The sequence below is a fragment of the Schistocerca nitens genome, chromosome 4 (assembly GCF_023898315.1).
Source record: "Schistocerca nitens isolate TAMUIC-IGC-003100 chromosome 4, iqSchNite1.1, whole genome shotgun sequence".
Lineage (NCBI taxonomy): Eukaryota > Metazoa > Arthropoda > Insecta > Orthoptera > Acrididae > Schistocerca > Schistocerca nitens.
In genome coordinates, this window is record NC_064617.1 from 403,475,693 (window position 1) to 403,492,747 (window position 17,055).

Here is a 17,055-nt window from a genome sequence, read left to right on the forward strand (position 1 = left end):
GCTTGGGAATCGATTGTAAATATAGTAAACAGCTTGTACAGCTATGTGTTAATTAGTTTGAGAATAGCCTGTGTGCTTCAAAGCAAAATAATTCACGCCTGGAGTCCCCAATTCCCAGTGTCATGGAAGTAGTAAAATTTTCATATCTTCATATTCTCCCCATTAGCATGGAAATAACCTGTGTGCTCCAAAACAGAATAATTCGCCGGTGGATTCTCCGTTATCCAGCGTCATGGAAGTAATAAAATTATCTTTTCTTCATATCCTCCCGGAACTTTTTCATCTTCTTGCTTCTGGTCTCATACAGAATCTTTTTTTTTTTTACATATCGACGTTTATTTTCTCGGAAGGTTATTCTTAGTCAATTGATTTCATCAATTATGGTGTTGAATTTTATTCTACCTTGAACGATTTCTCCACGGATGACGATGTAATTTATGTTTTCATTAAGTTTTGTCAGCCAGTGTTGGGCTGTTTCAGCTGTACGACTAGATGGTAATTACTTTGTGAGTCTGTTCTTGGGCATTCTATATATGCGAAGCACCATTTCATGATTTGGTTATGCTTTTCTTTCTGTAACTTGATTTGTATCTGGCGATGTTATTTTCGTCCTAAATCGGTGTTTTTTGAATTTGTGTGCAACATTTTCATCTCCTGTTTTTCTACATTGTTTTGTTTGAGATTTGTCTTCAATCACTTTCGTTCTAGCTGGCTAAAATGCTTCTTTTTTTAAAACTGTGTTCTAAGATTATAGACTTGCCTTTAGAGATAGACCCTGCTGTATCTGCTCGTGTTGAGTTTCTTAGACTCTTCTCTTCTTTTGAAATTCTCTCTTTGTTTACTTCGCATTTTAGAGGTGCACGATCGATAGCCCATAGTACATTCTTGAATAAGATCGATTAAAATATGTTTCTAAATTTTGTAAACAGGACATACTTCCTGAATTCTGGCTCTGAGCACTATGGGACTCAACTGCTGTGGTCATCAGTCCCCTAGAACTTAGAACTACTTAAACCTAACTAACCTAAGGACATCACACACATCCATGCCCGAGGCAGGATTCGAACCTGCGACCGTAGCAGTCGCACGGTTCCGGACTGCGCGCCTAGAACCGCGAGACCACCGCGGCCGGCCCCTGAATTCTCTAAGAGTCTCTTCTAATACTGCTTCTCCAAATGTTCAGTTTATCGTCTGTTATTTTTTAAACATATTAAAGTTTTTTATGGACTGATATTAGCGAATATTACAAATTTATTTCAAATTCAAAGCAATTTAGATGAACTTTGTTTTGGAAATATCTGCGAATATTTACATATTTAGTTTCGTTTTGTCATTTTCTAATCTCTTCTTCCCAAAATACGAGTAAACTGCTGATGGGGATAAGCCACTTACGTGCCAAAGCCCTAAATTAATTTCAGATGATTCATTAAGTTCTGCAAAGCATACTATTTTTCATGATGTGTCGTCGAGAATTTGTCTGTTGAATGAGATGATATGAATAGAAATACAGAAATAATACTTATTTTTGTTCATGGAACCGAAGGGCAGGAAGGTTAGGGTTTGATACCCTGTCTACGAAGTGGTCATTAGAGACTGCGTACGGGCTCTGACTAAGGAAGGATAGGGAAGGAAGTGGCCGTACCTTTCTCAAGGGGACCAACCATCGTGGTATTTGTCGCGGGAAATCTCGGAAAGCCGAAAACTCGATGGCCAGACACGGATTTGAACCATCTTCCTCCCGAATACACGCAGAATATAATTCCCTGTGTCCTCCTTGAAAGGTTTTCTGCTGATATATGGCTTACGTGACTTAAGAAAAACATGAAAATCTAAATGTGGGTGGCTGGACAGGGATCTGGACACCGAGTCTCCAGAATCCGAGTCTAGTGCCTTGATGGGTAACATCATTATTATGGCCTAAAAAGGGAGTTTATTGAAAATTTTTGGCAGAAGGAAAGGTGACAGAGAAATAATACTTAGAGTAGTTAATGAAGATACAGTAAAGTATATTCCAAAAACGTTTTGTCGAAAAATATAAAAAAACAGCGACCTTGCAGTAACATTCCCTAGGCATGCTGAATTTGAGGCTACCTGCAACACGCACTGTAACTGGTGCCAATTTGAAGCAGAAAAACAGAAAAAAACAGTGAATGTAATCTGCATGAGAGTATCTAGTGGACCACGTACTGATTTTTGTGTAATTGGCGAGTGTTTGAATAAAGTCGATCCATTTTCACCAAAAAGGACAGTCACTCATTAATAAATATTGTTTGAATTAACAAATCGAAAACCCCCTATGTGGTTCGCTTTGAAATGTTATTACAAAGTTGTGGTTAAGTGTTCAAATATGGTGACTGAAAACTGTTGGAGTTATGCTCCGTGCCATGATGAAAAATCACACACCAAGAAAAACGCGTTTTGAAATGTGCTATAGACACGAAAAAATGAAAACCATTATGCTGTTAGAAAACTCTTACCATTCATCTGCTATCCCAGGACTGGCCTGCAATATTGTTACTTTTGCGATACAAATAGTATCTGCTAGTTTATCACAGAACGATTGAAATATCAGTCGTGGAGAAATTCGATGAATGCATAAAATTTTGCAATTCCATTCAGCACTACTATAAGCAGGCGAATTTGAAGGACGAGTCGATGGTTGATTTCATATGCGTTCCGTATAGACTTACTGCTTGGTATAAAAACTTTTAGGCTTTCTGAACAAGGAAAACCTATAGTGAAGCCTAAGTCTCTAGGAATTCATTCTTGCAGTGTAATGTCCGCATTGCACGTTTTACATTTCATATGTTGACAAACAACGGAGAAAACGGCAAAATCTGTAATTCACAATAAAATCCCGACCACTGTCTTTCAGTTTCTTAGCAGAGGCACTGACTCCTTCCGAACTGCTCTCAGCCTTATATCTGTCCTTTAGACGCATTCACAGCAGACGCAGCGTTGGGAACGATGTTTTCATACCTTTTCTGCCCGAACACAATGTCTTACCGCTCATTATTACTTGAAAGACAAAATTGTATACTGTAATGCAGCACACAAAAATCAAGATTCTAAGCGAGAAACTGTCTTTTTCGCACACGTTCTGACGTTTGCTTACGCAAAGCTAACGTATTACTGTTTTGAAATGTTTGTAACTATACCTAGACTTTTCAGGGGGTATCCGGTTGGCGCAGGTAGGCGCTAGAGGAGGAGCTCCGAATTCCTAGAATAAATTTCTTTCCATGAATTAAAAGGTTCGAAGCATCCTTTGAGCCAGTTAAAATGATTTTTTGAAAATTTTACAGTGGTTTTACCACTTAACCGCTGCCCTTTCTTGCTAGATATGAAAATAGTAGAATTGTTCCTAAATGATCTATTTCGTTTGACAGTACCAACGTTTTTGCTGCCACGTTACGATGTTATTGTCCATATTTAATTCTCTGAAGATTTTCCCATATTTATGAAATTAAAAAGCAGCACGTTCTGTGATAAAATGTCATAATTAGGATGGGGCTCTCGTTCCATTGCGCCACCTGCGAGTGAAATTTGCTCGTTGGCAGTCGTCACAATATTAATCGAAGTGAAATTCTAATTATCATTTATTAATTGCATGTACGTGATACGTTTGTAAATGTGAAACGGAAATTTATATAATGTAGAGAAAATTATTGTTACTCGATTCGTAGATATCTACGCAAGAGAGAAAAAAACTTTTGCAAATAATCAAGGGTTTGTAAACTACACGAAAAGAATGGATATGAAAAACAAACAAAAGATGTCGTTCGTTTGTTTCCGGAGAAGTAAATCTAAAAATGATGGATCGTTGTCATCATATTCGCATTTAAAAATTCCTAATGTGCTCTTTTAATGAATCCCGGAATTGTTACTGAATGTCGGCCTCCTGATCTCTCCGTCCTTCCCTCTTATGGAACAAACTTCTTTAAATCGTAAACACAAACATGCATCACCTCAAACAGAGCAAGATGGCGCGGTATTAAGACAGTGGACTTGAATTCGGTGGGGATGGTGATTCAAGTCCAGTCCGGACACTTTTGTTTAAGTTTTCTATGATTTGCATAAAGCGCTTAACCTCTTCAGTGTTTATGCTGCATCTAAGTGTTACTTTTTCTCTAGCTCAGGGAATAAACTCCCTGTACCTGATTGCAGCATACACATTACAACACGTGCGTTCCGTGCACACACATTAGAACACGTGCGTTCTGTACACCAACTGGTTTCGTTTCTGCATGTTCCCAGCAGCGGGTGGTACAAGATTCAAGAACGTCAACATGCCTTTGAGAGATAAAGTGTACATGTTTTTGATTTCAGTAATTTTCAACTGGAGTCTGTTCAGAATATCCTGTGATATGTTGATATACTCTGCACTATCGAATAAATGATTACTTTATTAGAACAGTAAAACTACTTTTTTCACATAAAAATGGGTCTACATTCGGCAACGACCTGTAGTTTTACATTCCAGAGTCATTGTTTCAAATTTTTTGGTGTTTAATACTGAGTTTTCTGAGTACTGCATTTATTTCACTTATTTTCTAACATAAATAGAATTCGCGTTGAATATCTCCAAAAATTTTCATGACTCACATATTTCTTTTTAAAATTTGCTACTTTGATCTTATTCTGTCCCTGAACACTGCACTGATAACCGATACAAACTTTTCATCCATAAAATATAAGCACAGGACTGAGTAGGTTAAGGCAAATTTCAGAACAATCCCTCGAAACTGACACGTTCAATTTCACTCTCCGTCCTTTCCCAGCCCTTGGTACTGCTGCATGCATCGACATAGACGGGACGTTAAATCCAAATCTTCCTTCCTTCCTTGCTCAAATGTGGCTAATGAAAGGATATTGTGACCTGTTGTTTTTTTTTAACACATACGAGGGGGGTGGACTCTAAAACAACCTGAATTTTTGTTATTTTGCATTTTTATTGAACTGTTCATCCACAGTACTTTAACCTCTATAAAGAATTTTTGAAGTGCTTCAACGCACTTGTAACAACGCTTTTGCCACTACTGAAAACGTGTCTGGAACTCTTGAAGCAAGATATTCTTCTAATCTGTTAGAGTGTTTTCTTGGACGTCACCTACATAACTGAATCGCTTTCCTTTCAGGTTGCTTCATACGTCAAAACAAAACCAAGTCGGACGGAACGAGATAAGGTGAATAGGGTTTATGAGGCACAGGCACCATGTTTTTTGCCATGAACTGTCGTACCGTCAGAGCTGTTTTAGCTGGAGCCTTGTCATGATGGAGCCACCAGCTCCCACTTCTCCACAATTCTGGACGTTTTCGTCTCACACTCTGTCGTAATCTTCGAAACATATCCAGATAAAAATGTTCGTTCACTGTTTTTGCTGGAGGAACGAACTCCTTGTGGAAAATGCCACTGACGTAAAAAAAATTTACATTGCTTTCACAATGGTTCGCACTTGACGTGCTTTCTTGGGTCGTGGTGACGTCTGAGTTTCCCGCTGGCTCGACACTTGCTTTGGCTTTGGATCGTACCCTGCAGCACGAACTATCATCTCCACTCACAATTGTTTTAAGAAAATTTGGATCGTTCTGCACTTCACTCTTCAGGTCGCGACAAACATTTAAGAAGTTTTCTCTTTGGTTGTCTGTGAGCAAGAGGGTGACAGACACCCCTGTCACGTGCAAATGCAAAAATCTTCGGTTAAAATTCGCTGGACCGTGTTGCATGACACTTCCGTTTCCTCAGAAATTTGGTCAATGGTCCTTCGACGATCTTCATCAATTGCATGTTTCATTGTGGCAAAGTTTTCGTTATTTCTTCCTGCCAAATTAGAAACTAGAAAACCACTCGTAGACCAGTGATTTCCCCAAATCATTGTCATTAAAGGTTTGCCGATGCATCCCAATAGCCTCTGCTGCAGTTTTTCGTAACAGAAAACAAAATTTCACCCAGATCCCTTGCTCCTTTTTGTCATCGACAAAGAGTTGAAACTGGAACGCAAACAAAAGAACACCACAATCATACCACTTAACTCCGACTGACGCCAACTTACTGAGTTATGTGGACGACCCCAAACTAATATCACCTATTTATATCAGGATTCCCCCACGTATAATTACCCTCGTAGACCTTGATGCGACACAGACTTTTCAATGTATCATTACAGGCACGAATGATTCTAAATCTTCGTTTACAGCTTCGCTTATATTTTCTAGACATACAGCTCTCCTTCAGAGTTAATGATGAAAGAATTTCGCTACACTATATTTCTGTTTACGTGACAAGTAGTATTCAAGCTTGCTGGAAGCTTTACGGATACAAGTTAACTGAAGATACAGTATAAAACTTGAAAATTAAATTTGTGTTACCTCTTAAAAATTTAAATATTGTTCTCCGAAGGTAACTTGCAGATAACGTCTTGAAATGAAACAATTCTAGAAAGCTTCTTCGCTGAGCTGGTTTCCTTCGGGATATTTACGATAATTAAACTTTTGTGCATAGTCACTGTATAGCACTGCATCTCTTAAAGCCAACTTGGGAACAGAAGAAATATTAGTGGTTGATAGAGTAGCTCACCCGGACACAGGCGATTTTTAGGAACAGTTGGCTCACTCTTTCCTGTCACGTTCTTTATAGTATTTCGGGTACAATATATATTAAAGTGGCGTACGAGTCCCGTTACTTAAGAAGTGTAGTGTAATTCTGTTTGAACTAGTACGTTGGCTTGGAGATTGTGTGGGGAGCAGTACCACCGTTTCACAAATTTTCCTCACAAAATCATCCGCCCATTTGGCAGAAGTGACTGAAAAAACCATGAAATAATAATTCCGATATGATTATTTTGTGTGTCTTTCGAATACTATCCCGTTCTTTTCGTTTTTGGCCAATGGGTGATGTTTCCTTGCATACAACTTCCCTTTTTTTTTTTTTTTTTTTTTTGAAGTCCTGAGTCTGTCTTCTGTATTTCTCAACGTTTGTAACAACTAACGAGAGGTGACAATTAAGATAAAAAGACGATAAAGTGTGAATACGAACACCCGACAAAATGAGCATTGTCCTAGAGTCACATACTACAAAGTTAGAGGTCGTCTCGAACAGATAGACAAGCGTTATGGACACGATGTTCCAGGCCATAGGGATCTTTCTTCTGAGTAACATACACCACACTTCATTTGATTCTGCAACCAAAAATCCAATGAGCGAACCCGATAGGACTGGATCTTCACGCCAAGCCGCCATCTTTGGAAGGTGCTGTAGATAAAAACATGTAGCGTGTTAGATAGCAATTCTACACCACCTTTGGTACCGAGTTATTAGAGGTACACTTTTACAGTGGTACACGCAGCTTTGCCCTCAAGAGGACCAAATACATCTACATCTACACGACTCCTCTTAGGTACATATCTTTCAGAGAGCAAGCGGTTTTATGCTTGCTAAGTAGTGTTCTATTATATCGGCATACTCTCTAAATAGCTTAACTGATACACTACCTGGACCGGATGGCTTGTCTTTATTAAATTATTGAAGCTGCTTCGCTACACCGAGGATATCTACTACTAAGTTATGTGGATCATTCCGTTTTCTGGACAGCTTGCCTAGTTCCAACATTATCATGGATGATATTAAATCACTCATTGTGCCGGGATTGGAATTGATGATTAATGAGAATCGCATCATGGAGAGTAATACCTGCCTACATGTGAGTATTATGTATTCTTAGTATTCCTTTCATTCAAACGTAGGCTCTTCGTTGAAACGTTAACATTACAGTGACCTTGCAAAAGCACGTACAATATTCTGATCTCCCGTGTAAATCGGTCTCCTTTTCCTTGTATCCCTGACATTTTGAGGTAAAGTGTAACCTTGTAACATTCGCCTTACAGAAACACGGCGTAAATGCGTTTCACAGTTCTAATTTTTTTCTTGAGCTGGGACCACTGTTCGCTACTAACACACATTCCACCATAGCAGGTGTTCGTGGACGGCATTGTCGACTCACATCCACAAGTACGGGCGTTTCTAAGCGTGTGTCATACATATCCTGTGCGATGGCTGATTTCTGTGCAGAATATACATGCGGTACTAATGTCCGACTTCACGTCTATTACAATTTGCGCCAATGCAAATGATCAACATGTTGCTGTGTCCTTGTTTTCCATAACACACCACGTTTCACACATGGACACTTACCTGCCCTTTAGCAATGTCCACTACTCCCTTCCACAGGGTAACCGTTCCCTCCTTCCAGTACAAAGCGTGTTGCTGATCTGAATGACCAACTGTGTAATCCGTAGAGGGGTACGTTTGGTTCATGCAGCATTTGACGTAGTACAGAGGTCTCCACAACAAATGATTTTTCATGGTACGTTCTGGTAGGGTAGTATGGTACCACCTTAGGAACAGGTCCAGTACCTTGTCACCGAAGGGTTTCTAGTGATGATCCCACAACAACCATTACCAATGTTTAGGAACATTCGACAAATCGCTTGTTTGACGACCTGGTACATATTTCACACTAAAACTCCAGATTAGAAATCAATTTGTTTGGTATGCAGACTATTTTTCAGTGTTCCGTCTTCTACGCTCAGTATTCATTTCCTCAGAAAGTTCGAAACGCGATACTTTCTGCTTTTCCTTATGTGCAGAAGGAATACAAATTTATCCCAGAGAAATGGCGCAGTGGGTTCGTGTGGGCAGAATTACAGTGGATTTCCTTAGTCACTTGTGGTAAATCCAGAGAAGACTTCTTAAAATAGATCACACTTTCCCCATTCTCACTCGATGTCGGTTTACACTTTGCCTCTGACGACCCCCTGAAATGGATGAAACTTTAATCTCTTGCCTATGTACCATCATCCTGCTCATCCTCTCTTACTGCTTCCCTTTCCTAACTGAATCCAGAACTGTGCTTTGCAACTGAAGCGAAGTTGGAGATGGGTTTTTTGTCTCTATATGACATTGCGTGTCTTCCAGATCTACTGTAAATCGCTTTGGAGGCAGGCAGTTTTTGATATAATAAAACTCTCGTCTTGATCACAAGTATTTATTACAATTTATTAATCCTTCCACGTTTCAGCATTAAGCCATTTTCAAAGGAACTAAATGAAAAAACATACATTGAGAAACATACAAACAGTATCAACTGAACACGATGCAGTCACAGCAAAACTTGCACCTACCAAAAACCTATCGATACGAAGTGCTGGCCAGACTTAATCACACGAAGCGTAAGTACTTACTGGCTTACACGTGGCCATGAAATGGAAAGAAAAGGCTCCATCAGATGGTGCTAACAAACAATGATGGCACTTTCTAGTAACTAGTACATGTTCTTTTTGGATTTACAAAAATAATACGGGTACATTTTACAATAATATAAGCAAACTAGCTGATAGCAGAAACATTATGAGCACCTGCTTAATAGCGTGTTCGTACGTCTTTGGAACGAAATACGCCACTAACTCTGCGTTTCAGGTATTGGCATTAGGTGCCTGCACATAGATAATGTAACTCGCGTAAATAGCGAACCGCTTATCTGCGTATGTGGTGATGGCGCCCGACAGCGAGCCGGCGAATTGCGTCGCCGAGACATCAACGTGAGTCCACTATAATTCTCCTCAAGCCAGTGTAGCACGGTTGTGGCTCCGAGACACGGACAACTACACCGCTGAAAGACGACATCGCCGTCGGCAGGGATGCAGCTGGCTCGCAGCTGTCAGCGTGTTTTACATTACCACCACAGGTCCAATGCAAGTTCTGGAAAATGTGTCCATTAGCATAATACTGCTCCCACCAGCCAGTGGCGCGCTGCACGTTTCGAGCCTCCGTTCACTTCGATGAGGGCATCTGTGGAGACGACCATAGATCCAGTGTAGCCAAAATGTTATTCACCAGAAGACCCGACACATTTCCATTGATCGACGGTCGATTCCCTATAGTCCTATGCCTACTGTAATCGTTAAATGACGGTGACGTTGGGTCAACATGTGAACACGTAGGGGTGGTGTGTAGTAGAGCTCCATGATCAACAATTTACGATATAAGGTGTGCTCCGAAACACTTGTGCTTGCACCACCAAAGCGTTCTTTCGGCAGAGATGCCACAGATCACCATGTCCTTCTTGATAGTGCATACAAGCTTCCGAAACCCAAGTTCTGTGAAAAGTCGTGAATGTCAAACTGTTTAGCGCATATTGATAGTTTCATTGCCCTTCCTCTTTTTGTAGATACTCACGACATTAGCATGTCGAAAGGGGTAGCCGCATGGTCGTGGGCGCCTTGCCACGGTTCGCGCGGCTGCCCCGTCGGAGGTTCGAGTCCACCATCGGGCATTGGTGGGTGTGTTGTCCTTCGCGTAATTTAGTTTAAGTTAGGTTAAGTAACGTGTAAGCCTAGGGACCGATGATCTCAGCAGTTTGGTCCCATGGGAACTTACCACCACCACCAGGAAGTTAGCAAGTGAATATTCGACCAGCTGCGCCGTTCTCGAGATACTCGTTCACAGGGTCTGCGTAATAATATTCCGCCCTTTGTGAAAGACACTTGTCTCAATGGATTACCCTATTTGCAGATCATATCTTCACTAGGGTGATCCCTCGTCCGTGTCTGCTCCGCTTACATATTTTTGTTACATGACGTGCCCGTACCGCCACCAGGCAGCATCCAACTACGCCGTAGTCAGTGGTCGTAATGTCTTTTGGATAAAGCAGATATTTTATTAAACAATTACATTGTTCGCAAATTATATAAAAATATAAAGATTGTGAAACATATAAAGATAGCTGTAAATAAAACTAAAGCCCGCCTATGTAAAATTATAGCATGCATGTCCAAAGGTTCCAGTAGTTCAAATGGCTCTGAGCACTATGGGACTCAACTTCTGAGGTCATTAGTCCCCTAGAACTTAGAACTAGTTAAACCTAACTAACCTAAGGACACCACACACATCCATGCCCGAGGCAGGATTCGAACCTGCGACCGTAGCGGTCTCGCGGTTCCAGACTGCAGCGCCTAGAACCGCACGGCCACTTCGGCCGGCATGTCCAAAGGAACAGACACTGTGACAACTACTGCCGTTATGAAATACATTAATTGTATTCGCGACTGCAAATATGGACAAAAAAAAGTTCAAATGGCTTTGAGCACTATGGGACTTAACATCTGAGGTCATCAGTCCCCTAGAACTTAGAACTACTTAAACCTAACTAACCTAAGGACATCACACACATCCATGCCCGAGGCAGGATTCGAACCTGCGACAGTAGCGGTCGCGTGGCTCCAGACTGTAGCGCCTATAACCGCTCGGCCACTGCGGCCAGCAATGTGGAGAACGAGTTGCCAAATCGTAGACGACACGGCAGCTCAGCGTGCTCGGTGAGAGGGTTAGCTACCCTCTGTAATAAAAAACTGAGTTAACGAATAACCTGAACAGTTGTGATTGGACGTCCGGCACGAACAAATTCAACGAACAATGTAGAACAAAATGAGATATAAAAAACAAACCGCAATGCCTGTTCCTTTGGACATGCATGCATGTCCAAAGAACCTATGCTTCGTAATTCGGGATAACACAGGCACTGCAATATCGTGTCGTATCAATAAAGTAGTTCAAAACGTTTTCTATGTTGTACTGAAAACACATAAGTGTAATTTACTTTTACGACTTCTGGTAAATCTTATGCGTAGGACAAAGGCTTGCAAATAAAACCTTCGGAAGCGTTTCGCCAATATTATTACTATCATTTCGATATTGTTATGGTACTGAAATTCGGAGATGATACTACATTGTCCACTGTAACTTTATTTTCATTATTCACTTATTTTGTGTATTAGAGAAGGTAAAACGAAAGATATTGCAGCAGTTATTTTACGTTTGAGATCAAGTACGATGGTAATGCGAATAGTGGTGCCGTTTGCTATAAGAGATCAGTACCATTATTTGTTGATTACTTGTACCGCTTTTCAACTACCGTCCTCTCTTATTACACAGAAAAGAGAATAATGTTTATCGGCATAGCAAAATCAAAGAAATATTATAGGTATGTTTTTAAAAGTATAAAATCGAATGTTAATTTCTCACTTCACTTGTCTTTCGGATAATTTTCAGATTTCAAGTCCATCCCATTGCACTTTAAACGTGTTTAGCTTACACTTGTGCCGGCCGAAGTGGCCGTGCGGTTAAAGGCGCTGCAGTCTGGAACCGCAAGACCGCTACGGTCGCAGGTTCGAATCCTGCCTCGGGCATGGATGTTTGTGATGTCCTTAGGTTAGTTAGGTTTAACTAGTTCTAAGTTCTAGGGGACTAATGACCTCAGCAGTTGAGTCCCATAGTGCTCAGAGCCATTTGAACCTTACACTTGTAGTAAGCCATATGTTTTCCCAACTTGACTGAGATTGATCTGTGCGTTAGGAGTTACCATCACTTCCCTCATTCCTAGTGGTCCTAGAAATATCTTAATGCCATAGTACTTTTTCTATTATACAAACTGTATGTGAAACAATTGCAACAATAATGTGTGCTCAGTGGCTACGCATTGAGAGCGTTATGCTCCCCTCTCATGATGTAACGGAAGTGAATTAACTACAACTGGCATTAAAGCTGACTCATGTTCTACCTCTGAATGTACGAGCTTCGTGACGTCAAAGCAGAGACGAGCTCTTTAATCGCCCGCCGTTGGTATATCTACACGTATGTGGTGCACGAGAGGATGCACGTTTCGGCTGAGAAACGTTATTTTATGAAGTCAGGCAGTAAATATCGGTTACAGCAGCGAAGCGAGCTGGAGAGGCGGAGGGGAAGCGTAAACGATACGACGGCACGAAACCAAGTATCTGATGCTGCTGAATCCTTCCGCTGTGCAATTTTATATGCTAGCGCTTGCGAAATCATTCCAGGCTCTGTAAATTTATTCGTTAGATGGAACAAGGATGGAAACATGCGACAGAATACGTAAGTTTACTGATGGAGACATGAACTCAAGACAGAAATATATTTCTGAGCTGATCTAAGAATGAAGATCTGCTACTTTTGTTCTTCGTACAGCTGCTAGTCTTGGAATCAATCTCGTAATATACAGGATGTAAATTTTAAGTTGACAAGCCAGAATATCTCGTAAAATAATCTTCACACAAAAAAAGTGTAGAATCCAAAGTTGATTATTTTCGAGGGGAACATCTGCTAGTGCTAAAATTAGCCCGCCACCCGAGGCCCCTGGGGGTGGGGCAGGAGGCCACTTTAAATTTTGCCGGCCGCAGTGGCCGAGCCGTTCTAGGCGCTACAGTCTGGAACCCCGTGACCGTTACGGTCGCAGGTTCGAATCCTGCCTCGGGCATAGTTAAGTCCCATAGTGCTCAGAGCCATTTGAACCATTTGAACTTTAAAATTTCAAATGGGAACCCCCATTTTTATTGCAAAATCAGATTATATATGAGAAACTACGTACATTTTGTCTGAAACATTTGTTTTGATTCTTGGTAGTTGGCGCTGTAATTCAAGGAAATCCATGTTCTCGTTTTTGCGTGGAAAATGATTACGGATGAATAAAAAATACTTATTTACTTCGTAAAATGATTCAAATGGCTCTGACCACTGTGAGACTTAGCTGCTGTGGTCATCAGTCCCCTAGAACTTAGAACTACTTAAACCTAACTAACCTAAAGACGCGACACACATCCATGCCCGAGGCAGGATTCGAACCTGCGACCGTAGCGGTCGCGCGGTTCCCGACTGTAGCGCCTAGAACCACTCGGCCACTACGGCGGGCCCGGCTACTTCGTAAATTTTGATTCGCTAAAACTAAAACCCTCCCTGTCTCCCCATAGGGTGGGGTTTGAGAGAGAGGAATTAAGAGTTTTACAAATGTTGACCAAACGACGATACTTTCGTGTAGACCACATCAGCACCAGTGACCAACATGATAGTGGTTCTGAACTTTTCTGATTAATCTTTTACATCTGTTGACAATATTGGTGCTAGTAGGATTGGTTCAAATGGTTCAAATGGCTCTGAGCACTATGGGACTTAACTTCTGAGGTCATCAGTCCCCTAGAACTTAGAACTACTTAAACCTAACTAACCTAAGGACATCACACACACCCATGCCCGAGGCAGGATTCGAACCTGCGACCGTAGCGGTCACGCGGTTCCAAACTGAAGCGCTTAGAACCGCACGGCCACACCGGCCGCCACTAGTAGGATTCACTGACACACACCCAATGGTGCTCTCCTTTCCGTTCAACATTCGCAGTCCAGTATGACGTACCACATTCAATTAGTAAATCTTTCATTCATAATGTCTTCACCTTATTTGATATGTAATACACTGGGAAAGCGATATGCACGCATACAAATAGCTGTGGTATCTGGTACACAAAGCATAAAAAGGCAGTGCATTCGTGAAGCTGCCATTTGTACTCAGGTGAGTCATGCGCAAAAGGCTTCCGATTGCGATTATGGCCGTACTACGGGAATTAACAGACTTCGAACGTGGAATGGTACTTGGAGCTAGGCGCATTGGATATTTCGCTTCGGAAATCGTTAGAGAATTCAGTATTCCGAGATCCACAGTGTCACGAATGTGCCGAGAATGCTTAATTTCATGCATTCCTTCTTATCACGGACAACGCAGTGGCCGACGGCCTTCACTTAACGACCGAGAGCAGTGGTTTGGTGTTTGAGTAGAGTTGTCAGTGCTAATAGACAAGCATCATGGCGTGAAATGACCATAGAAATCAATGTTGGACATATGAAGAACCTGTCCGTTTAGCCAGTGAAACCAAATTCGGCGTTAATGGGCTATGACAGCAGGCAACCAACGCGAGTGCCTTTGGTAACAGCACAAAATCGGCCAAAGCGCTCTACTGGTTTCTTGACCACTTCGTTTAGACATTAGCCGAATAGAAAACCGTAGTCTGGTCACATAAGTCCCGATTTCAGTTAGTAATAGCTGACCGTAGGTTTCGATGTGATACAGACCTGATGAAACCATGACCCAACCTGCCAACATGGCACAATGGAAGCTGGTCGTGGCTCCAGAATGGTGTGGCCTGTGTTTACATTGAGTGGATTAGGTCCTCTGGTCAAACTGAACCGATCATTGACTGGAATTACACTACTGGCCATAAAAATTGCTACACGACGAAGATGACGTGCTACGGACGCGAAATTTGACCGACAGGAAGAAGATGTTGTGATATGTAAATGATTGGCTTTTCTGAGAATTCACACAAGGACGGCGAAGGTGGCGACACCTACAACGTGCTGACATGAGGAAAGTTTCCAACCGGTTTCTCATGCACAAACAGCGGGTGACCGGCGTTGCCTGGTGAAATGTTGTTGTGATACCTCGTGTAAGGGGGAGAAATGCGTACCGTCACGTTTCCGACTTTGATAAAGGTCGGATTGTAGCCTATCGCGATTGCGGTTTATCGTATCGCGACATGGCTCCTCGCGGTGGTCGAGATCCAATGACTGTTAGCAGAATATGGAATCGGTGGGTTCAGGAGGGTAATACGGAACGCCGTGCTGGATCCCAACGGCCTCGTATCACTAGCAGTCGACATGACAGGCATCTTATCCGCATGGCTGTAACGGATCGTGCAGCCACGTCTCGATCCCTGAGTCAACAAATGGGGACGTTTGCAAGACAACAACCGTGTGCACGAACAGTTCGACGACATTTACAGCAGCATGGACTATCAGCTCGGAGACAATGGCTGTGGTTACCCTTGACGCTGCATCACGGACAGGAGCGTCTGCGATGGTGTACTCAACGACGAAGGTGGGTGCACGAGTGGCAAAACGTAATTTTCTCTGATCAATCCAGGTTCAGTTTACAGCATCACGATGGTCGCATCCGTGTTTGGCGACATCGCGGCGAATGTGTTTGACTCAATGCCCAGGCGTATCAAGGCCGTTATTACGGCCAGAGGTGATTGCTCTGGGTACTGATTTCTCAGGATCTTTGCACCCAAATTGCGTGAAAATGTATTCACATGTCAGTTATAGTATAATATATAATGCCCAATGAATACCCGTTTATCATCTGCATTTCTTCTTAGTGTAGCAATTTTAATGGCCAGAAGTGTACTGCTTGGAGACCATTTGCAGCCATTCGTAGATTTTATGTTCCCAAATAACCATGGTTTTTTATGGATGACAAAACGTCATGTCACCAGGCCACAGTTGTTCGCAGTTAGTTTGAAGAACATTGTCGACAATTCGAATGGATGATATGGCCACCCTGATCCCCCGACATAAAGCCCATCTAACAGTTACGGGACATAATAGAGAGCACAGTTTGTGCGCAAAATCCTGCACTGACAAGAGCTTGGAAATTATGGATGGCTATGGAGGCCTATCCATTATTTTTGCCGGGGACTTCCAACGACTTCTTGAGTACATATTGTTGTGGATTGGCAGGAGAGCCAACCCACGAATTTTAGAGGAAGCCGAAAGGCACGCGTTTCAGCTCACGCAGGCTGGCGTGAGGTCTGGAACAGGACAAGGAATTTAGAATTTAGACTTCAGAAAAAAGGAGGTAACTGGTAGAATACTTAACTTTAATCCATTAATGTTTAACGTAGCTCTTGTCTGTACATTAATTTACAATATCAATAGTAACTGAACATGGCGCCTTGCTAGGTCGTAGCAAAAGACGTAGCTGAAGGCTATGCTAACTATCGTCTCGGCAAATTAGAGCGTATTTTGTCAGTGAACCATCGCTAGCAAAGTCGGTTGTAGAACTGGGGCGAGTGCTAGGAAGTCTATCTAGACCTGCCGTGTGGCGGCGCTCGGTCTGCAATCTCTGCTAGTGGCGACACGCGAGTCCGACGTATACTAACGGACCGCGGCCATTGTAAAGGCTGCCACCTAGCAAGTGTGGTTGGCGGTGACACCACATTCCTCCGCCGAAAATCGGCGCACGGTTGTGGCATAAGGCTTCCGCCCGCCGTGGGGAGGACCCCATGTTGACGTATGCGACGAGGTGGGGAGCCTAACAATAGGCGAGGCTGTGCCACCCGCACCCTGCCATTCGGACCGCGGGGAGCTAGGAAACG